At 36.8% G+C, this 23,324-nt stretch overlaps 1 non-coding gene and 3 pseudogenes across 1 annotated transcript; 2 read left to right on the plus strand and 2 right to left on the minus strand.

Moving 5' to 3' along the window:
- Window positions 1-1,565: 1,565 nt before the first annotated feature.
- LOC120159635 lies at window positions 1,566-1,720 on the plus strand. The gene has a single exon (XR_005519371.1). It is a non-coding gene; the product is annotated as a U1 spliceosomal RNA (small nuclear RNA).
- A 1,184-nt stretch (window positions 1,721-2,904) lies between these two features.
- LOC120159636 lies at window positions 2,905-3,042 on the minus strand (annotated as a pseudogene).
- Window positions 3,043-13,717: 10,675 nt separating this feature from the next.
- Window positions 13,718-18,755, plus strand: LOC120159557 (annotated as a pseudogene).
- Window positions 18,756-20,281: 1,526 nt separating this feature from the next.
- LOC120159628 lies at window positions 20,282-21,801 on the minus strand (annotated as a pseudogene).
- Between the last annotated feature and the right edge of the window lie 1,523 nt (window positions 21,802-23,324).

Below are 23,324 nucleotides of genomic sequence, written 5' to 3' on the forward strand. Positions count from 1 at the left end.
AATATTGGCATTTAATTTTTTTTTGGTAAAGTATACAAATGTTCTTCAATTATAAAATATTATTCTGTTGAGTCTTATTATTAAAAGTTATAAAATAATCTTCCGGTTACGGGGTCTTCGACTGTTAAAATTTATATAATGATTATCCGGTTATTCATTTTGTTTCAAATTTGTCTTTTTTATTAAGAAATTAGCGATCGTCCGTGTTAGATGTTAATATATTCTTTTAGACATGTTCGATCTTTGGGGTACTAAAAATAAGGTGATAAGGGATCACCCTGCCTTAGTCCCTTGTCTGGTTGAAAAAAATCAGTGACGTTCCTATTAATTCTCAAACAATAAGAGACTATATTGGCATACCACATAATAAGAATAAAGATACAAAACACATTTTTAACATGATCATAAGAAAATTTCATTCTACCTAATCATACGCTTTCTATATATCTAATTTAACAGTTGTCCTTTATTCGAACAATTCTTCGAACTTTTTAAACAATTAGAACAATTCATGATTAACAAATGAGTTGGAGGAACAACATCATCAGATCAAGGAATACGTACGAACCAATCCCATGCAAAGAACTGATTGTTCTGCACATGCTTAAATGTGTAAGTGCAACAACCTTAGGGGCCTAGATAAATACCTTGATATAATTCCCCAAGTATGCTTACCATGAGCATCCCTATTTTGCTATTTTCTCTGAATGAAACTCCATAAAGTATTTTAAAACACAAACTCTAACACTTTATAATTTCAAGATAAGTGAATTGAATCTCCAACCTTGAGTTAATCTTCAACTCATTTGAGTAGAAAGAAGTACAACATAACAAATATTTTGAATAAATAACAAGATATGTAAGAAAATAACTTTTGTATTACATGATCAACAACAATCTTTAATCCATCATCAAAAAGGTTTGTGAGATATCAAAGTGTAAGTTCAAACCTTTAAAAATATGATCTCGGGTAATAAAAGGAATTACTATGTGACATCATAATCTTTTCAAGCTTTAAAACCCAATAAACAATCGATCCCTTAAAAGGCATTAGAATTGAGTAGCATAAACATAGGAGGTGTTCTGCAAGTTCAATGGAAATTGTTTAGTGAAAAAGCTTGTGGTACACAAAACTAAAAAGCTTGCAAGAGATACCATGAATGTTTTTCAATCACGTTTTGATTTTTAAGAACCCTTTCAGAGAAGATAGAACTTGAAATGTGCTTGAACCACTTTCAAATGCACAATATTGACTAAAGATCCCACATCTTTATCATATGATAAACCAAAAAACAAGGATAATATACTACTACAACAACAAAACCCTATTCCCATATGCAATGGGGTAAGGGGGAGGTAGGGTAGTAGGTTGCCCCCAACGCCAGGTTGAGAGCAGCTTCCGTGGAAGACCTCCGGCAGTCAGAAAATTAAAAATAAAGATAAAATGCAATGCATGTATATATAAATACATAGTTGAAACAGTCTTCATATGCAGTTTTCATATGTGCGTCTGTAATAGGAAGTAATCCCTGTAAATGAATCTCTGCATAAAAATCTCTGCATGTAGACAGAAACGTAAGATGAGTGATCAAGAAGGCTCATGGCCTAGAGTAGTAACCTCCATTGCACTGAGGAGGGGTGCTGCTCTAAGGTCTCCCCAAGTGGGAGAGCCTACGCCATAATTTGTTGCAGAGGGGGCTTGCGTTCGTGCAGCCCCCACCATTTCTAAGTTGTAATCTTTTTTTTGTATTTTATTTTTTGTTAATCCACTAATTAACGTATTTTGAATCTATTGTATCGAGTGAATATCAGGACATTATTCAGTGCACTACTAATTATATATCCTAGTTTTTCATTGAATTAAATTTAATGCGATGCAAGTTTTTCAATCATTTATATTGTAGCAAAACCTATTCGAGATCGGACACTAATAAATTTTAATGTTAACATCTACATCAGACAATTTACCGAACTTATACTTCAATGACTGTTTTTTTCTTAGACAGTCTCATTAGATTTGTTATTCACAAGTATACCTATAATTCTTTCAAGTCCCAAAATCCAACGATTAAAGCATCTGTTATTTGACTTGTATATTGAAAGAATTATATTTTGTGCACTTATGTGTTTGCCTAGAAACAAGGTTCAGTGCTTTTTGAGTTCTTATTTCAATGTTTATCAATGTGGAAATTAAATATTCAGTGGAGAATACTTAACTTACTTGAACTGGATTTGTTCTGTAGGCTCTCATCTCTATTTCCTTGAGCACAAAAGAAGATGAGTTGAAGAACTCTAGATTGAAGGATTAATTGACATACTAGAAAAAACATAAATTATGAGACGTTAGAGTTTGGGTTTTTTAAAAAATCTTTGAAGCTTTATGTAAAGGAAATAATAAATATTCTAAGGGAATGTATCAATTGAATAACGACCCAATAGAAAATGAGGATGCCATAGTAAGGATACATAGGGGCTTATATCAAGGTTTTTATCTCATACAAGAATGTGGAGAACAATCGGTTCTTTGCATGGGATTGATAATCACATTTCCCTGGATCGGACGATAGTATTCCTCCATCTACTTTATCGATCATGTCATCTGATTTTATCATGCTTTATTGTCAATGGTTGATGCGTACTAATCATGCAATTATTATGTACCAGCTGAATATTAATTTGCAGAGCTTATGACTTCTTCTAGGCCAGTAGTGTTTTTAAGTTTGAGGCCTTCTTCCTGGGTATAACAGTATGTTTCTCTTATATTTAAGGTAGGTTACAAGGTGGTCTGATGAAGATATGCTTAATGAGGTAATAAGTATCTAATATTAGTCATAGAAATGTTTAAGAAGAGCTGATAATTTATTTGGTTTGGTGTCGAGTCTTTAAAATTGTAGGGCTATACCCCGAAGGGATCACTTCCAGAAATTCTCAAAGGCCAGGGCAAAACGCAGGCCTAAGAGGGGGTTTGGAAATAGAAAACCAGCAATAGACGCACCTCGGTTAGTACCCAACTAGTTGCGTCATTGCCCCAAGCGCATAGATAAGTTTAACCAGCCTTGTTAGCTCCATTTCATAATACATGCAAGAATTGTCAATTAATTACTCATTCGTTGTGGGACGTAGGAGCCAATTTATATTTTTAAATATAATGCTTATAATAACCATCGAAGGCAGCTCAACCTCAATGCCAACTGACCTCAAAACCATAGTCATCAGGACTAGCAAACACAGATCCGTACTCGAACATCCGTTCGTATCTATCCGAGCCTATAACGATTTGAATCTGAGAAACTAAAGTTGAAAATTTTGAGATTGAAAAGAAAAAACCCGAGTTCAAGAAAGTACGAGTCCAAAAGAATTCCAATATGATAAAACCCGAATCTCAAAACAGGTTGTGTTGGTAGCACGAAGAAGTGTGAACATCTCAAATCATTTAATCTGCAAATTCTTACTTGGTGTAATGCAAAAAAACAGGCGTCTGACTCCGTTGACCAGGCTCCAATAACATTGACAAAGAGCATGTGGTGTAGGCCGGCAATCGGAGCCTGTCAAGGGATTTGCTGTGTGGTGCGAAACAATGCTGAGGATATGGCTTGATGCTTATCAGATCACTCGCGGTTAGCAATTACATCCCAAGGTTGCGGAGGCTTTTGAGATTTGTAAGCATGATCGTGTTTGTTTTTATTTATCCGAGTTTTATTAAGTTTCTGTTTGAAAATAAAAATGTTAATATTGATTATTATAAATAATAATAATAATAATAATAAAATTAAAAGATATAATTATTGTTTGATGTAAATAATTTTTTAAAAATAAAAATTTCTGAATTGATACAGTTGAAAATATAAACATTATCACTAAAGTCGATACATTTTTCTTTAAAAATTTCATAATAAGAAACTTTTAACACAGTTGGAAAGGAAAAACACACAAGGCCGCATAAATAGGCCCGTCTCTTTTACGTCCAATTGGAACCCAAATGAAAGCTCAACCCACAAACTTACCAAAGACCTAAAGAATTCAAAAGACTTTTCTGTGTGGGGATCTTTCCAGAAGCTCATATCTTTCCGGATATCGCTAGTCGTGGTTGGGCCGCTCAATTCCATGGAGAGAAAATAACCTCAGTGACCAAAAATTTCATATAATATACGATTTTAACAAATTTTTTTCGGATTTGCCAAAATGACCAACAAAATCGCAATGCGATCGCTAATTCGCAACGCGATCTCCATTATCGTAAATCAATTTCCAGATTCGCAACGCGATTATGACTATCGCAATGCGATTTTCCAATTTCGCGTTGCGATTTTCCCAATTCGCAATGCGAATAAGTAAATCGCAATGCGAATTTGGAAAATCGCAATGCGAATTTGGAAAATTGCAACGCGGTACTGACTATCGCAACGCGATAATACAAAATCGCAACGCGATACTGACTTTCGTAACTCGATACTTAATTTCGCAACTCAATACTGACTTTCGCAACGAGATAATACATAATCGCAATGCGATTTTCAAAGCGCCATTAGTATCGCAAAGCGTATTTTATTTTTAAATTCCAAACACGAATATTAATATATTGGAACACTGAACCGTCCACAGTATATCCCGTAATCGCAACTCATAACCTAAAACCTAAAATCACAACTCAGTCCCATCTCCATCTCTCACTCTCTCACCCATCTCCGACGAAATCCGTCCCCATCTCGGGCGAAATCCGTCTATCTCCATCTCTCAGAGCCACCCTCACAATCAGAAATGGAAAATCAACCAAATCAACCACCGATGGTTAGTTTTTTTAATTATTTTCTTTTTGAAAATTTTGCATTATTATTAGGTTTTTCATATTGAAATTGATGATAAGTTTACTGGTAATTTCAATAATATATTAACCATTTCACTTAGATTGCTTATTAAATCAACCGAGAATCGCAACGCGAAATGAAAATCGCAACGACAAAATCGCAACGCGATTTTATTCTCTCGTTGTGATAGTCAAATTCGCGTTGCGATTGTCATTTTCGTGTTACGATTTTCATTTTCAGAAACTATTCTTCTTCTGCAAATTGAAACTTGAATGAATTGCATTACTTCAACCAAAAAACAAAGACAAATAAGAAATTCACAGTGTTGCAAATTTAAGTTTGAAGAATAAACTACTACTCTTTATGTTTATTATTGTTTTTGGTATATCTTCACAGTGTAGTTTTTGGTATATCTAACTTAGTATGTTTATTGTTTTTGTAGAACTTTTATTCGGCTCAATTGACCTTAAGAAATAAAGTCAGCCTGGCCAAAACAATTGCGTCGAAGCTTTCACCTGCACAAAGAAAAATGTTTGAGGATACTTGCTTCGGGCCATGGCTGAAAGTACAACATCCCGGTGGAGATGCGATGTTGACACACCTGTTTCTTCAAACCATGACTAGGGATCTACCAAATACTATACAACGTCGTGATGAAGAGATATGGTTTGATTTTCCACCGGTGTATACGTGTTTTGGGCGGGAGGAGTTTTGCTTAATCATCGGTCTACGCTTCGGACACGATGATGTAGGTCGGTACACTAGACACATTACCCGCCCATCATGGTTATCCCGAGTTTTTCCTGAGCTGGAGAGGCCGAATCTACACGTGGAAGACCTGACGATATTATTGAATAAGAAAGATGGTTTTACTCGGATGGATGACGTCGATGTTGTCCGAGTATGCCTTCTAATACTTTTGCATGCTGGTTTTTTAGGCAGAGAGGCCAGACAACCTATTCCGAATGATCTAATCAAATTGGTAGAAGACCTAAATGCGTGGAACCTGTTTCCATGGGGCTCGTATTTATGGAAAGCTACATGGAATAAGTTATCGTCTGCCTTGGATGATCGAAAAAGTTTGCATGGCGATGGTTCCAAATACACTTTGACAGGCTTTATTTGGGCCTTTAAGGTAAGAATTTTTATATAATGTTTCCAAAACTATAAGTAATTATTTAACAATTACTAATGTTTGTTATTATATTGTTTGTAGATTTGGATATTTGAGGCCTTTCCCGCCATGAAGACATATGCAATAAAAACTTCAAATGATATTCCCAGGGCTATTTCCTGGAAGAGGAAACGGACCTTGCAATGGGAAGATTTACTACGGTATACGACAATAAATAATGTAAGTTAACATAAATACTACCATATGTTTATAAACAAGTTATTACTAGTACACGTTTAACTTTGTTTGAGCTTTTATATTGTTAGGAGGCCAACACTTCATTACAGAGGCTGACACCCACGGAAGCTGAGCTTGCCACTGATTGGTGGCAAGCTAGTAAGCGTTTTTTTATGGCACGGATGATGAGCAGCCTCCACTTCGGGAGCCATCACCTCACCCAGAGCTATCACCTCACCCAGAGCCATCACCTGATCGACCCGACTATACACCTCCACAACGACAGCCATCACCTATTCTATCACATCATCGAGCCTCTTCTCCACCATCACCGCAAGATAGGTGACCAACAAAGATGCCATGACGTTTATCTCCCTGTTCTCCACCTCCACGGGATGAGTTAGGAGAGTTACGTGATGAGGTCAATGCCTTGCGTGAGGAGGTCGGTACTTTACGCAAAGACGATGGTGCATGGCGTGTTGAGGTGTCTACTTTACGCGGTGAGGTAGCCGCTCTACGTGAGATGGTAGCATCGTTGCAGAATAAGGTTCATACTCTACGCAACGAGGTAAGTTTAAGATTTTTCATATTTAACTTGATGATAAATTTACTCGTAATTTCACTTAGATTAACCATTTCACTTAGATTGCTTAATAAATTCATTCGGTTGCTGCCAATATTGCTAAACTGTTTTTGTTAGTATTTGTTTTGGTTTTGTTTTGTCTTTTGGTTGAAGTAATGCAATCCATTCAAGTTTCAATTTGCAGAAGAAGAATAGTTTACTTTCGCAACACGAAAATGACTATCGCAACGCAGAAATGGCTATCGCAATGCGAAATGAAAATCGCAACGACAAAATCGCAACGCGAAATGAAAATCGCAATGCGATTTGTGTTTCGCGTTGCGATTTTGTCGTTGCGATTTTCATTTCGCATTGCGATAGCCATTTCCGCGTTGCGATAGTCATTTCCGCGTTGCGAAAGTAAGTTTCGTGTTGCGAAAGTAAACTATTCTTCTTCTTGAATGTTTATATATGTTGTCCTTTTAAATGTTTATACAAGTGCTTACTTCTGGAATGTTATCTGATGCATTTTGTGAACTATGATAGAATAATGACTTGGGTGAATACAATGCAAGTTTGAAACATATTTGTCTTTGTTTAATATCATGTCTGTTTATTTACTGATTTATGTATTAATTTTTTTTAGCGGCCCGATAAGGTGGATGCTTTACGTCGGGTTTTCCTTGCATGACGGAGTTCATGCATCAGACGGCGTGCACGTGCTATTACGTCTCCGTTCACCCCAATGGTGCGAAGACTCCGCAAGAAGAAGCCTGACTCACCTGTCATTCCTCAAGAGTCCCCTCCAATCATTCAAGAGGCCCCTATCATCCCTCAAGAGTCCCCCCCCACCGTTCAAGAGGCCACTGTCATCGTTGAAGAGGTCCCTCCCACCATTCCAGAGCCCGATTCACATGGGGTAATATATCGAATTATTGAGAAACCCCCACCGTTGCTGGACATGATGGATGAGAGTTGGCTCTCGTATGAGTTACCGACTAGTACCCTTCCGGTATCTGAAGTGGAGAGGATACAACACCGTTGCCAAGGGTGTTACACTGACATAAGCAAACTCAACGATGAGATGTATTTGTTGCTTAATCGGTCTTGGTGGGGTGTGTTATTAGGGGTTGAAGACAGTGGCTATTTCGATGGGGAGGTAAGTCTTATATTTGACTTATATATGATTTTGATTAATTTTTTTAAAAATTAATGTAATTCACTAATATATGTCCTTTTTTTGTAAAACAGCATATCGATGCGTGGGTGTCACGTCTTCTAATAATAAGGAAGCTTAGGAAAAATAAAAAAAAAATCGCGATATACAATAATGTCGGCGGCTTTTCACGCAGTTCACTTGAAGAATCAACGAGATGAATCATTTTCGTTGGGCAATGGACAAGCTAAACTTTATCCTGCATGGTGGGAGGTCGATAAGGTTAGTGTTTATTTTTAAAATTTTTTAAAGGTGTTCATAAATAAGTGCGCAAATAAATGAATTATTACTTATGATTGCAGGTGTTTATCCCTGTTTTGGAACGTCGTCATTGGCTTCTCGTCCAATTTCAGCTCCCATCCCTAAAGATAATAATATATGACAGCATGATAAATTACATATCACTGTCTGATTTGAGAGATATTATCAAGGGATGGAGCTCTCATTTGGCTAAATTATTGGATGGGATTAATTATTGGACTCATTCTGGACACAAGAAGCCAAAGAAGTTCAATGTCACAATTGTCAGAGACGAGACCGTGCCACAACAATCGCCGGGAGCCAGAGGAGATTGTGGTCCTCTCGTATGCATGTGCTTGGCGCGTTTGACGACGGGAAGCATAGAGTTTCTACCTCCCACCGATAGAGATAGAGCTGCAGTAGGCTTGTGGTTTCGGCATTATATGGCTAGAGCGATATATTCTAGACGCTGCCTACCTGCATCCGCGTTATGAAAGTATCCATTGTTAATTGGTAAGTCAAATGCAGGTTTTGTTAACATATATACTCCTTTTGGTTTGAAAATGTTTGGTTAAGTACCTATAATTCAATAATTTGCTGTTTGTAGGTTTTAGATGTGTAGGAAGTCTTGTTTGAGCAAATGTTTGGTTTTTGCAGGTTAATCCTTAAGTGAGCTGCGTGAAATGGATGTACGGGTGCAAAAGTTGATTCATTGATTCAATAATTGATGAGGAAATAAGAATTATTATTATTTTGATTGTTTAATTGATTTGTAAAAAATGATTTGTAAATGTTGATTTGTTTAATTGGTGTGTACATAATTCTTATATGTGCTTGTTTAATTGATTGAAATGTAATAGTTGATTTGTTGATTTTCAATCTGCATTATGTTGAAGGCAAAACAGACTATCGTAACACGAAACTGACTATCGCAACGAGAAAATCGCAATGTGAAATGAAAATCGCAACGAGAAAATCGCAATGCGATTTTCATTTCGCATTGCGATTTTCTAGTTGCGATAGCCATTTTCGCGTTGCGATTTTTCATTTCGAATTGCGATAGCCATTTTCGCGTTGCGATAGCCATTTTCACGTTGCGATTTCCCCGTTGCGATAGTCAAATGAATGTCTAATAAGTGATAACAACTGAATAGATCATAGCAATGTTCAAACTTAAGTTACTAATACATGCCTAACTGAAAATGTTAAAAGTGCACACATAAAATACACATAATACAACGTTTGCATTTAAAAATTACCTAAGTTAACAGTCCCAAAAGGTGAAGCCGGTTGTGATTGGGATTTTGAAGATGATTGCGATTTTCAGAATCTCGTTGCGAAAGTCAGAATCTCGTTGCGATTTTGTATTATCTCGTTGCGATAGTCAGTATCGCATTGCGATTTTCCAAATTCGCATTGTGAATTAGGAAAATCGCAACGCGATACTTACTTTCGCAACGCGATAATACAGAATCGCAATGCGATTTTCAAAGTTCGCAATAGGTTTTAGTTTCGCAACACAAATTTTTTGTGTATATATCTACGCAGCAGCAATAACTCATAACCTAAATCCCTAAATCGCAACTCATTCCATCTCCATCTATCACTCTCTCCGGCGACATCCGTTCCTACATCCTTCCCCATCCGGCAACATGTCTTAGTTTCGCAGCTCGTTTGTTTAATAAATTAATTTACAACCATGAAATCATCTAATGTTGATCATGTTTGGATAGATTTGTGTTTTGGAGGGTCATGGGAGAATGTTCATGGTGTTTTACAATATATGCCTTTACCCATGAATCTTCAACTAAAACTGTCATTAAAAAAGTTAACTTATGAAACTCTAATGTTACGTGTTTCAAATAAATTGAATTTAGAGCCCCTAAGTGGATTTAGGCTATCTTATCAGAGAAATGATAAAGTTTATTTGTTAACCGACAATGAAGATGTTGAACGATTCATTGCTTACATTAGTATTTCAAGTGATGATGTTACATTGTATGTTGTTGAACCTAGAAGTAGTATTGTTGGGTCAGTAGCGGGTAGTAATCAACTAAGTTTTTCTCAAAACCCACAACATTTCTCTAATCCAAATCCTAATCAACTTTCAGCACCAAATTCCGGTTTTCGTATTGACCAATTAGACGATGATGAACCAACAGAAAAAATTGTGAGTACTAGTCAGTATTCGAAATTTGATCTTGGTCAATACCCGGACTTTGATATTGGTCAATACTTGGATTTTGATGATGTTTCAGAAGAAGAAACAGGCCCTGCGTGTAATGATTTTGATATTGGTCAATACCCGAATTTTGATGATGAAACAACTGTTGCCGAGGAAGATGTTGTTGATGATAATGAGGAGGAAGTTACGACTGTGAATGAACATGTTGAACATCCATTCTGTAATTCATATAATCCTGAAGAAGAAAAAGAAGAAGAAAAAGAAGAAGAAAAAGTCCCCGAAGAAAAGAAAATGCCACGGGAGTATAACTGGAATATGCCAGAATTACTTTAGATACCGGAAGAAGAGTTGGTAAAGAAAGCAGTTGATTGTTACACAAAAGTTATTCGTATCAAGAAATATGATTGTTTTGATACAAAGGAAGACTTGAAGATAGCTTTGTATACGAAATGTGTGGAAGATGGCTATCAACTAAAAGTTAACAAATCAAGCAAAGATCGTTTCGAAACAAGGTGTATGATTGACAAAAACTGTACGTGGCGTATGATTGCAAAGAGGATAAAAGATTGCGAAATGTTTCAAGTTAGGACTTTATTGATAAACATACATGTTCAAGAACCCAAGTTTTCCTCACCATAGACAGGCAAACAAAAAGGTGTTGGGTGGTTTTCTGGTTGAGTTAATGTTTTTGAATGACAGAGTATATCGGGGACATGAAATTATGACTGACATGAATGCTCGGTTCAAGATTAGTATATCATATTCTCAAGCTTGGAGAGCCAAATGTTATGCCTTGGAATTGTTGAGGGGGTCGCCAGAAGCATCGTTTGCCCAACTGTCGGCTTATTGTCACAATTTAAAGCTGAAAAATCCTGGGTCGGTAACTCATATCAAAACAGATAGAGATGGACGCTTTGAGTTGCTGTTTATCGCCATTGGTGCTGCGGTTAGTAAATCAATATAATTTTGTTGACTCATTTTTGTTAGTTACATGCATTTCACATTTAAATGATTATATTTCTTGTGTATATTATTTTGTAGATTCGTTCGTTTATTACTTGCATGCGCCCAGTTATTATAGTTGACGGAGCACATTTGAAAGGTCGATACCTTGGAGTAAACTTATTAGCAGTAGCCATGGATGCTAACAATGGGATATTGCCAATAGCTTACGGGGTTGGCAAATCTGAAACCTCTGATTCATGGACATGGTTTATGGGGCATCTTAGGGATTGCATAGGTCCTATTAGCAATCTGACAATCATATCCGATAGGGCAACTTGGAGCAAGATATGGTTTCATGACGTCTAATAGTGCAGAATCAATCAACGCTCTAAGTCGTCATTCCCGGAAATTACCTATTACTATGTTAATGGAGTTTTTTCGAGCCTCTATTCAACAGTGGTACTACAAGAAAAGAAACCATGCAGGTATTATTTCTTTGAATTCGTAACTTATCATATATTTTACTAAGTATTATTTATTTAAATTTACAGGAACATTGGAACATCGTGTTACACCATGGACTGAAAAAAAGATAGTGAAACGTGTTGTGAAGTCAACGTCATGGAGAGTTGAACCATGTTCAAACACTTTGTTTGAAGTACTGGATAATAACTTAAATGGGCTTGTCGATCTAAATGCAAGGACGTGTAGTTGTATGAAATGGCAAACATCTGGTTATCCGTGTGGCCATGTTATAAAAGTTGCTCTTCATCTAAACCAAGATGATTCAAGCACATACGCTATGGATTGCTACACTACAGAAGTATATCGACAGACTTATGCCGAGATTGTCTACCCTATTCCACATCCTTCTGAGTGGGACATACCAGATGACTTACAAACAGTTTTGCCACCAGCCATGGACAGAAGGCTACCTGGCCGACCAAAAAGTCACGATCGTATACCGTCTAAGGGTGAAAAGAAGAAGAGATCGACATGTAGTCGGTGCAAGGAAAGTGATCATACAAGGTTGACATGTGGATCACCAGTGCCATCACAATCATCTTTTCCTCTACCAAAATATGGATCATCATCAAAATCCAAAGCTCATATGGTGTCAAGAAAAAGGCAATCAAAATCGCAACATCTTTAAAATCCCAATCACAACTGGCTTCACCTTTTGGGACTGTTAACTTAGGTGATTTTTAAATGCAAACGTTGTATTATGTAGATTTTATGTGTGAACTTTTAACATTTTCAGTTAGGCATGTATTAGTTATTTCCGCGTTGCGATTTTCATTCTCGAAACTATTCTTCTTCTGCATTACTTCAACCAAAAGATAAAACAAAGACAAATACTAACTTCACAGGCTAAACAGTTTAGCAGTATTAGCAGCAATCGAATGAATTTAATAAGAAATCTAAGTGAAATGGTTAATCTATTATTGAAATTACCAGTAAACTTATCATCAATCTCAATATGAAAAACCTAAAATAATGCAAAAATTTCAAAATAAAAATAAAAAAGCTAACCATCGGAGGTTGATTTTTCATTTCTGAATGATTGTGAGGGATTTCTGACTGTGAATGGTTGTGAGGGATTTCGTCGGCGATGGGGACGGAAATCTTCGGAGATGGGGACGGATTTCGCCGTAGAGAGTGAGAGATGGAGATGGACTGAGTGTTGTGATTTTAGGTTTGAGGTTATGAGTTGCGATTACTGTGGACGGTTCAGTTTCCGATTTATTAAGAAAAAATCCGTGTTTGGAATTTGAAAAAAAAAATACGCGTTAATACGAATGGCGCTATGTAAATCGCATTGTGATAGTAAGATTCGCATTGCGATTTACGTATTCGCATTGCGATTTTTCTAATTCGCATTGCGATTTTTCTAATTCGCATTGCGATTTACTTAATCGCGTTGCGATTTACGTATTCACATTGCGAATTATGAAAATCGCAACGCGAATACGTAAATCGCAATGCGAATTAGGAAAATTGCATTGCGATAGTCAGTATCGCATTGCGATTTTCCAAATTCGCATTTCGATTTACTTATTCGCATTGCGAATTGGGAAAATCGCAACGCGAAATTGGAAAATCGTATTGCGATAGTTATAATCACGTTGCGAATCTGAAAACTGATTTGCGATAATGGAGATCGCTTTGCGAATTAGCGATCGCATTGCGATTTTGTTGGTCATTTTGGCAAATCCGAAAAAAATTGATTAAAATCGTATATTATATGAGATTTTTGGTCACTGAGATTATTTTCTCTTCCATGAACTACCTTAGAACTTTATAAAATAATAGAAAAAAACTAAATAATTAAAATCATTTTTTATTAATTTAATTAGAAAAAAAAATCGAAAATTCACACAAACCCTCATTAATAAAACTCTCTCTCTCTCTCTCTCTCTCTCTCGGTTACCTGACTTTGTTTCCTAGTACTCTCTCTGGAACGTATAAGAAATTTCCTGTACTCCTTTTGCTCCGTCTTCCCTTTGAAGGTATGATTTGCCGCCACTTGCACTCTACTGTTTCGTCGATTTTATTGATTGGTGTTGTTGCATTTATTTTTTCCGTCGGGAATTCGTAGATCTGTTTAATTCTAGATTTGAAGCGTCGGTCGAGTATTTTTTTTATAAAAATTCGTATCATATTTGTTTTTCTTCAGATTTAGCTGTTTCTAGAGGATCGGGTGGTTTTTTTTATTTGATTTCTAACTTTTCGATTCAATTGGGATGAAAAATAGCTTTTTTTAAGGGGTTTTACCTTGTACTTTTGTGCATTTCTTCTTCAGATTCAACTCCTTTTTCTCGTTGGAAATTCTTTGACGTTTAAAGTTGTTATTTTAGGTTAATTTGAAAGCTATTTCGAGTTTGTCATTGCTAGCAGTTTTCATTTCTGAATAAATTTAGTTAAAGGAGTGCTTATTTTGGGTTGGTATGTAACTGTAAAAGTTTTAGTGCTTGTTTCTAATTGTTTGATTTATGTATGTTTATTACTTGTATATTTATTTAGGGTTTTTTCCCAACTTTAGTGTTGTAATTTTAACTTATAAAGGTGTTTGTATCTCCGCTTGCATGTAGTTAGCACTTGCCTCTGACCCTTGAATAGTTATTTGGTTTGTGTTTTCGTGTGAATGGTAAACTCTATACGAGTCTTAAAATGGGAACAAAAGGGGGGAATTTTTATTGTATGTATTAAAGAGCAATCACCCTATGAGCTCAAGCCCTTGGAAGTTGACATGGAATTTTTAGCAGCAACTTGTTGCACATAAAGAATGGGAATATACTTGTATCACCGCAGTTGATGCTATGAGTTACTAATTAATTGTTCAATTATGGTACTCCCATTGCTATATTTCATGACTCCTTGAACTCAAGCCCATTGAGTTTGACATGTAATCTTGAGCAGTGATTTTTTGCTCACAATAAGTGGTAATATACTTTTATCACTGTGATTGATGTTATATGTTATTTATTAAATGTGTGATTACTACAATAGATAGGTTTCATGCTTTAATTTTTTTATATATGTGTATATTCATACACAGACATAAATACATACTTGTAATCTCATTGCCTTGTTTTATTGGATGCCAGATTGATTTTATTTATAAAGTAAACTCGTGTAATTTCTGCTGAAAATGAGCGTTGTTGGGTTTGATTTTGGCAACGAGAGCTGCATTGTTGCTGTCGCGAGGCAAAGAGGAATTGATGTTGTGCTTAATGATGAATCAAAGCGTGAAACTCCAGCTATTGTTTGCTTTGGGGACAAGCAGAGGTTCATTGGTACTGCAGGGGCAGCATCTTCTACAATGAACCCTAAGAATTCAATTTCTCAGATCAAACGGTTAATTGGCCGTCAGTTCTCAGATCCCGAGTTGCAAAGAGATCTAAAGTCATTGCCCTTCAATGTCACTGAGGGCACTGATGGTTTTCCTTTGATTCATGCTCGGTATTTAGGTGAAATGAGAGCTTTTACCCCAACCCAAGTTTTGGGGATGGTTTGTCGGATTTGAAAAGCATTGCTGAGAAAAATCTGAATGCAGCTGTCGTTGATTGCTGCATTGGAATTCCGGTTTACTTTACTGATCTTCAAAGAAGGGCAGTCTTAGATGCTGCCACAATTGCAGGCTTGCACCCCCTTCGCTTGATTCATGAAACTACAGCAACAGCATTGGCTTATGGTATTTATAAAACTGATTTACCTGAAAATGATCCATTAAATGTTGCCTTTGTTGATATTGGACATGCTAGCATGCAAGTCTGTATTGCTGCCTTCAAGAAGGGGCAACTCAAGATCTTGTCTCATTCGTTTGACCGCTCTTTGGGTGGTAGGGATTTCGATGAAGCTCTGTTTCAACATTTTGCTGCAAAATTTAAAGAGGAATACAAGATTGATGTCTTCCAGAATGCTAGGGCTTGTATTAGGCTTCGGGCAGCTTGTGAGAAGCTAAAGAAGGTACTTAGTGCCAATCCTGAGGCTCCTTTGAATATTGAATGTTTGATGGATGAGAAGGATGTTCGGGGTTTCATCAAGAGAGAGGAGTTTGAGCAGATCAGTGCTCCAATTTTGCAACGTGTGAAAAAGCCACTTGAGAAAGCTCTTGCTGATGCTGGTCTTGCTGTTGAAAATGTTCATATGGTTGAGGTTGTTGGCTCAGCCTCTCGTGTTCCTGCTATGCTGAAAATCCTCACAGAGTTCTTTGGTAAAGAGCCTAGGCGCACAATGAATGCTAGTGAATGTGTTGCTAGGGGTTGTGCTTTAGAATGTGCAATTCTTAGTCCCACATTCAAAGTTCGAGACTTTCAGGTATTTTTTAATAAGTTATTGTGATAATTTTGTTGTCTGTATTGTGTTTTATATCAGCTGTTCATTTTCATGGTTCATTATCTGTAATTTGAATGTATTGTGGTATGATTTCAAGCTGTTACTTTTCTTTATTCCCTTTATGCAAGATTTTTCCTTGTACCTTTTTCATTCCTCATATCTACATTGTTGTTGCTCCATGTTGTATAGTTAAAATGATTGTCCTTTCTCCTCCTTTTGCTGTATTTTGTACACATCTGACCTCTTAATACCTTTATTTGAAAAGGTCAATGAGAGCTTCCCGTTCCCAATCTCCCTATCATGGAAAGGTTCTGGTCCAGATGCTCAGACTGGAGGAGCAGAACAACAACAACTGGTTTTTCCAAAGGGAAATCCAATTCCCAGTGTCAAGGCTGTGACATTCCACAAATCGAGTACTTTCACTGTTGATGTCCAATATTCTGATGTTAGGTATTTGCAGGCCCCGGCAAAGATCAGTACTTGCACGGTAATAAATTCATAGACCTTAATCGAACTCTTCTGATTAGCCTTTTCTGTCTTTTTATTTCAACACAAGGCTAACTTGTTTTTTTGTTCTACTTTTTATTTGTTATAACTTGTGGCATTTGTTAAATGGCAGATTGGCCCTTTTCCAACAATAAGAAATGAACGACCAAAATTGAAGGTCAAAGTGCGTCTGAATTTGCATGGGATTGTATCCCTTGAGTCGGCAACAGTAAGTGGTTGTTGAATTAACTTCTTAAAATTTGATAATATCTGAAATGTGATTCTTCTTTTTCTTGCTGTCCTGACTTAATGTAATTTTAGCTGTTGGAAGAGGAGGAAGTTGAAGTTCCAGTTTCAAAGGAGCCTCAAAACGATGATTCTAAGATGGAGACTGATGAAGCACCTAGTGGTACTGCTGCTCCCAGTGCCAATGAGACGGATGTTAACATGCAAGATGCCAAGGGTACAGCTGATGCAGCAGGGACTGAAAATGGTGTTGCTGAGTCTGGTGACAAGCCTGTGAAAATGGAGACTGATACTAAAGTAAGTGATTTTTATCTGTAGTATATGCATGAACTGCCAGAGTTGGTACTTATGTGGAATACTTTTGGGTCCCTGGTTTCTTGCATGGTTTGGCCGGTTGGTTATATTTGTTGTTCTGCCTGTCACATAGGTTGAGGCTCCCAAGAAGAAGGTGAAGAAAACAAATGTCCCAGTGGCAGAGTTGGTCTATGGTGCAATGTTAGCTGCAGATGTTCAAAAGGCAGTAGAGAAGGAGTTTGAAATGGCTTTGCAAGATAGGGTTATGGAAGAAACCAAAGATAAAAAGAATGCTGTCGAGGCTTATGTATATGACATGAGGAATAAGGTATGATGTTGTCTACTAATTTTCTGAATCCTAGAACTGTTTCTTGGCTATTATGATCTTAAAACTAACTATTCCTTGTGTCTTCACTCTTCAGCTTAGTGACAAACACCATGATTTTGTTACTGCTCCGGAGAAGGAAGAGCTTATGGCCAAGCTTCAGGAAACTGAGGATTGGCTTTATGAAGATGGAGAGGATGAAACAAAGGGTGTTTATGTTGCCAAGCTTGAAGAGCTTAAGAAGGTAATTCTTGTTCTTCTTCAGACTTATCAGGTTGATTATATACATCATGTACCTGACAGATTGTCTTAATTTTGAAGCAAGGAGATCCTATTGAAGAACGTTACAAAGAGTATACCGAGAGGGGAACTGTCATCGATCAACTTGCTTACTGTATTAACAGTTACAGGGAGGCTGCCATGTCAAATGATCCCAAATTTGATCAAATTGAAATTGCCGAAAAGCAAAAGGTAGCGGCTTGGTCCCGTAACTCTCTTCACTCCCTTCTGTTAGTGATTGATATCTAATCCTTTTCGTGCATTGCAATTAATAGGTGTTGAATGAGTGCGTGGATGCCGAGGCCTGGCTGAGAGAGAAAAAACAGCAGCAGGACCAACTTCCCAAGTATGCCACTCCAGTTCTCTTGTCAGCTGATGTGAGAAAGAAAGCTGAAGCCCTAGATAGGTAACACGACTATTTCACATGCTTAAGGTTTTGTCCTCGTGTATCTTTTATCATAAATGTTCATGTCTCTGTTTGATATGATGACTGGTGCTGAGATATGATTTTACATTAAACAGGTTTTGCAGGCCGATAATGATGAAACCTAAGCCAGCTAAACCAGCCTCGCCCGAAACACCTGCAACCCCACCACCTCAGGGAAATGAGGGACAGCCCCAGGGTGCAGATACAAATGCAAGCCCCAACGGCAACAATGTGCCCAGTGAAAATTCAGTCCCAGGTAGCAGTGAGGCACCTCCGGCTTCTGCAGAACCAATGGAAACCGACAAATCGGAGGGTGCTTCTACTACTGCATAAATCATTAAGCTCGGTCGGTGTCCGTTCTTATGTATGACCACTATTTTCGAGAAAGCTTGAGACCAACTCTTGATCCGCTTGGATGGGTTTTTATCGGTTGTGTTATTTGGGGTCATAATTTTGAATTCGTAAAGCCCTTCTCTTTGCATTGCTTGCCGAGATTGTTTTTATTAAAAGACCGAGTCGATAGAATCCTGGTTTTATCAAGAGGGTTTTTAAGAGAGAAAAAAACATCCCTATTATGGTTTCCTTGCTAACAATGTATTTGTTAGTGGGAGGCTAAAAGTTTACAGTTCAAAGGATATAGCAAGTGCTAAATGATTAGGATTTGTGGTGGGATTAGCAAGTAATCAACAACTCTGCTGTGAGTATTGTTATTGGATTTTCTTTAATTCAGATTTCACTTTATTTCTGGATGTTTAGTCTTTTAATGTGTTTGAACCCCTCAACTGAGGTGATCGATGATTGAATGGATTTCCCATGCAAAAAGTTAACCCTGATTTTCCAATCTTCGGAATTTTTTTCCTGTTGTATTTAATTCTTTTTCACTGCCATATTTTCTCATCGGTTTATTCTCGATTTCTTCGGCAACTCTACTCTTGGTTTATAAATCAATCAAATTTTACCATTAGTATTCATATTATACACATTTTACCTGCTCTCTTTGGTCTTTGAAATCAGTTCCAATGATCCAATCCAAATAGTAGTTATAACATGTCTAAACTATGTGGATTTGAAATGATCCAGTTGAAGAATATTAATGGGCTAATGTGATAGACAAAGTGAAAGATTAGACACCTGATAAATAATTTGAAAATTCCAAGAGTCGAGATAGAGTTAAGGTATAATCAAATTTAGAGTATATACATGCCAAATGAGCTTTAGGGTCAAGTGCGGGGGGAAGCTTTTCAATGAAATCGAAAGTGTTGGCAGTGCTTATCAAATGTGAAGCTTTGTTACTTTTATTTGACATCGAAGCGCCCCACTTCAGTTACTTTGACAAATAGAATCCAGAAAGCTTTGTTACTTTAGGTAGAGACGGATGAAAGAAGGTTTTCCTCCTATCCAGAAAGTGTTGGCAATGCTTATCAAATGTGAAGTTTTGTTACTTTTATTTGACACCGAAGCACCCCAGTTCAGTTACTTTGACAAATAGAATCCAGAAAGCTTTGTTACTTTAGGAAGAGATGGATGAAAGAGGGTTTTCCTCCTCCTGGCCCGTCTGGGGAAAGGCAAAGCAATGTGAAGTTGCAAGTGAATTAAGTTCTATCAGGAACCGAGGGAAAGTGTCGCCGTGCAGATGATTATTAAAGGTGATCGCATGTTCCATTTATCGACTCATCTCGAACCTGAAATTTGTTTGATGTCAACTCTTAAAACCTGGGTAAATCCCAGGTACTGCTCTTTTTGCCTCTCTTTCTTTTACGCTATGTATCTTCTCTATTTCTTACTCCCTCCTTATTGCTGGAAAACAAACTCAGATTCATTGCAGGTCAAAAAATAAGTGAAGGGCAATTAGAGAAATTCGAGGATTCAGAGCTTGTATAGTTTATGCAATCAGAGGACTCGGATCATTGCATTACTTTCTCATACAACACCTAAGACGTCTAAGAACTCAGCCATTCACCTCAAAAAACTGATGTTTACCTAAGCACGGTCTATTTTTTCCAAGCTAGATCGTCGGCGACAAAACTGTCAAAAACAGGAAACAATCGCAGGTGAACTAGAACATTCAATTGTGCAAGTGATAATGGGAGTAATGATCTCTAAATTCAGTAAAAGTTTCTACTTACTTTGAACGGTGCAGTATGACATCCGTGTATTATTGTCTATCATGATAGCAATTTGCAAAAGGCTCCTACATAATTGTACAACAACATTTAGCAGTCAAAATCAGATGAATGCTATAAAGAAGATAACTGGGTTTTGGTTTTGATTACCCACTAACATTCTCGGCGGAGACATTAACGTCACTGCACTGGATTTTTGCAATTTCAGCTTGTGCTCTCTCCATGATCTGCCTCTTCTGCATTTCCAACTCCCTCTGAAAATCCATTCTCATATTCTCTAATTCCAACATCTGCTGCCTTTTACTAGTCTCAATCCTTTCATATATGTCGCTAAATTTCTGAATTGAATGTGCAAGCAGTCCGACCGAAGAACCTTCACCAGATTGCCACTCGAATCTTCTCTTTTTAGGCGGCAGTCCATCTGGGACATCCTCTTCACCACCAGAGGATTCAGAATTTGCTGGACTATCCCTCATTTCATCCAAACCATTTGCACGGTTCAAATAAACCCGAGGGTTCATGAATACATATTCACCCGAGTCGAATCCGCAAGAGAGATGGCCCTGCTGTGGAGGAGTTGACATCAACATATCCATCTTCTTGAAATAAACCCATTTGCTAGTGGTAGCACCGGTCTCTTCCAGCATAGCCTTCTCCTTTTTATATTTCTTCTTCAATGTATCCAACCGGTTCCGGCATTGTGTCTCAGTCCTTTCAATCTTTGAAACCTCTGAAACTTTCTCTGCCAATTCTTGCCATTCCTCGGTCCGAAGACTCTTCCTCCCACATTGCAAAAAGCGGTCACCCCAGGCATCTAGCAAAACAAATGTCTCATGCTCGGTCCAATCCGTAAGAGAATTCCTCCCACCATATGAAGGCTTTAGCACGGATGGAGCTGCAACTGCTGCCGGGGCCGGTACTCGAGGCACAAATTCATAACTAGACACCAGACACTTCAATTTCCTCTTTTTGGATGCCTCCCCAAGTCACCACCTTCATTATAATCATCCTCATCATCATCCATCAAGTCATCATCATCATCATCGTCATCATCGCCATCATCATTATCATTCACACCTTTTCCTACATATTGAACACCATTTATTCGGTTAAGATTTTCCTCTTCCTCTCCCAAATCTTCCACTTCATCGTCGAGGTCTTCATCATCATCGATGTACTGATTCCTTATCGGTCTAGAAAAAGGAACATTTCTTACAGGAAGCTTTTGGAGATTCGAAGAACCATAACCCTGCCGGTGGCTAACACCATAAGGATTTGGAGGATAGCTAGCACCACCCTCAATGTCATCCATTAAAGTAAAAAAACTCAGCTTAACAATGAGACAACACTAAAATATCCCTAAACAAAATCCAACCCAATCTTCAAAAAAAGCCTTCTAATTCCAGATGCTTCTCCTACACTTAGGGTTTCCAATCCCCAATTTGATCTTCTTCGTTCAATCAATCTTCAAGAACAACATAGCAGCCGCTACTGTTTTGCCAAAAACAATCCATTCTCGTCAACATTCCCAAAAGCCTTGAATCTTTTCTTGATAAAAAAGAAAGAACTTGAAAATTATGCACCCACCTTTAAAAAGTTAACTTTTTCCAACACTAAATCATGCAATTCTCGATCTTTCAACACCCAAGTTCACAAAATCAAACGCCTAAAGGTTAGATTAGCAAATGCAGGAAAAAAAGGCAATAAATTCCCAATTCCTTTCTTTTACTTTCCAGCAGTTGGTCACTGATTCATCCTTCATGCACCAAAACACAAATCAAATTCCAAAAAAACCCTCGTAAAATCAATAATTAAAAGAACGTATTATCAATTCAGAATCCAGTTTCTGTAAAGAACAACGGCAACCCAATCAAAGTTTACCTGACAAAGTTCTCGAAATGCCCAAATGTCTATTAAAAATAGAACTTTAAATGAAGCTACAAGAAGCATCTAGCTCAAAAATTAAGGGAAACTGAAACTGTTCATTTCTGTTTCTCTCGGGAAGGGGATATGAGACGGAAAGGGAAGAAAAACAAACTGTGGTGGCGGGTAGTGTAAACAATAAGAATTGGGGGATACAATGAGGTGCAACTAAAGCTATAAATGAGATGAAACATATCCAAAATAACTTGAGATTGACTCGGGTTTGATAAATATTCAAATCGAATAGACTCGATTTGAGTTTGAACTCGACTCGAGTTCTTAACGAACCGAAATGAGTTACTTGATATTTAATTCGAAAAACTCATGAGCAGTTCGAAAATATAATATATTAATATTTTATTTAAAAAATAAATTATTAATAATATTAATATTTATGTTGAGTTCAATCGAGTTAAATTTAAGATTTTTTTCTTTATTTCGAGCCTTTTCGAGCTGCTCACGAGTTTCAGTTCAGAATTTTTAGTTCGAGTCAAGCTTAAAAATTTTAAACTCACGAATTTTTTAATCGAATCAAGGCCCATTTCAAAATTTTTGAATTAATACGTTTGTTTACACCCCTATCTGCAACTGTACGCCTCGTAATCTTCGTAGAACTTTTGAATAACAGGCCTTGATATTTACCGGCCCATTCGTTAAATAGATATTTTTTATTCTTCTTAATAGCGTAATTATAAAATTTTAAATTTATTAATAACGTGTATATATATATAGACACTTATTTAAGTTTAAATATTTTAATAAAATAATATAATATTTTATCACTAAAATCATTGAACAAATTTTATATGAAAACATATTTTTATAATATAATTTATTAAAAATAAATTAAATCTAAAAATTAAAAATATCAATAAAATTTGAATTAATACGATTATTATTCTTAATACATACTATTGCTATAAAAGAAGCGATATGTACATCGGTACATTATTAATAACTTTAATATCTATAATTTTTAAAGTGTTTCAAATTTATATAAAATCATATATTATTAATTTATATTATATTATTTAAAAATTTTAAAATTGATTATCAAACATCATTACGAGTAGATTTT

Source organism: Hibiscus syriacus, unplaced genomic scaffold (assembly GCF_006381635.1).
Source record: "Hibiscus syriacus cultivar Baekdansim isolate YM2019G1 unplaced genomic scaffold, ASM638163v2 tig00111366_pilon, whole genome shotgun sequence".
Taxonomy (NCBI): domain Eukaryota; kingdom Viridiplantae; phylum Streptophyta; class Magnoliopsida; order Malvales; family Malvaceae; genus Hibiscus; species Hibiscus syriacus.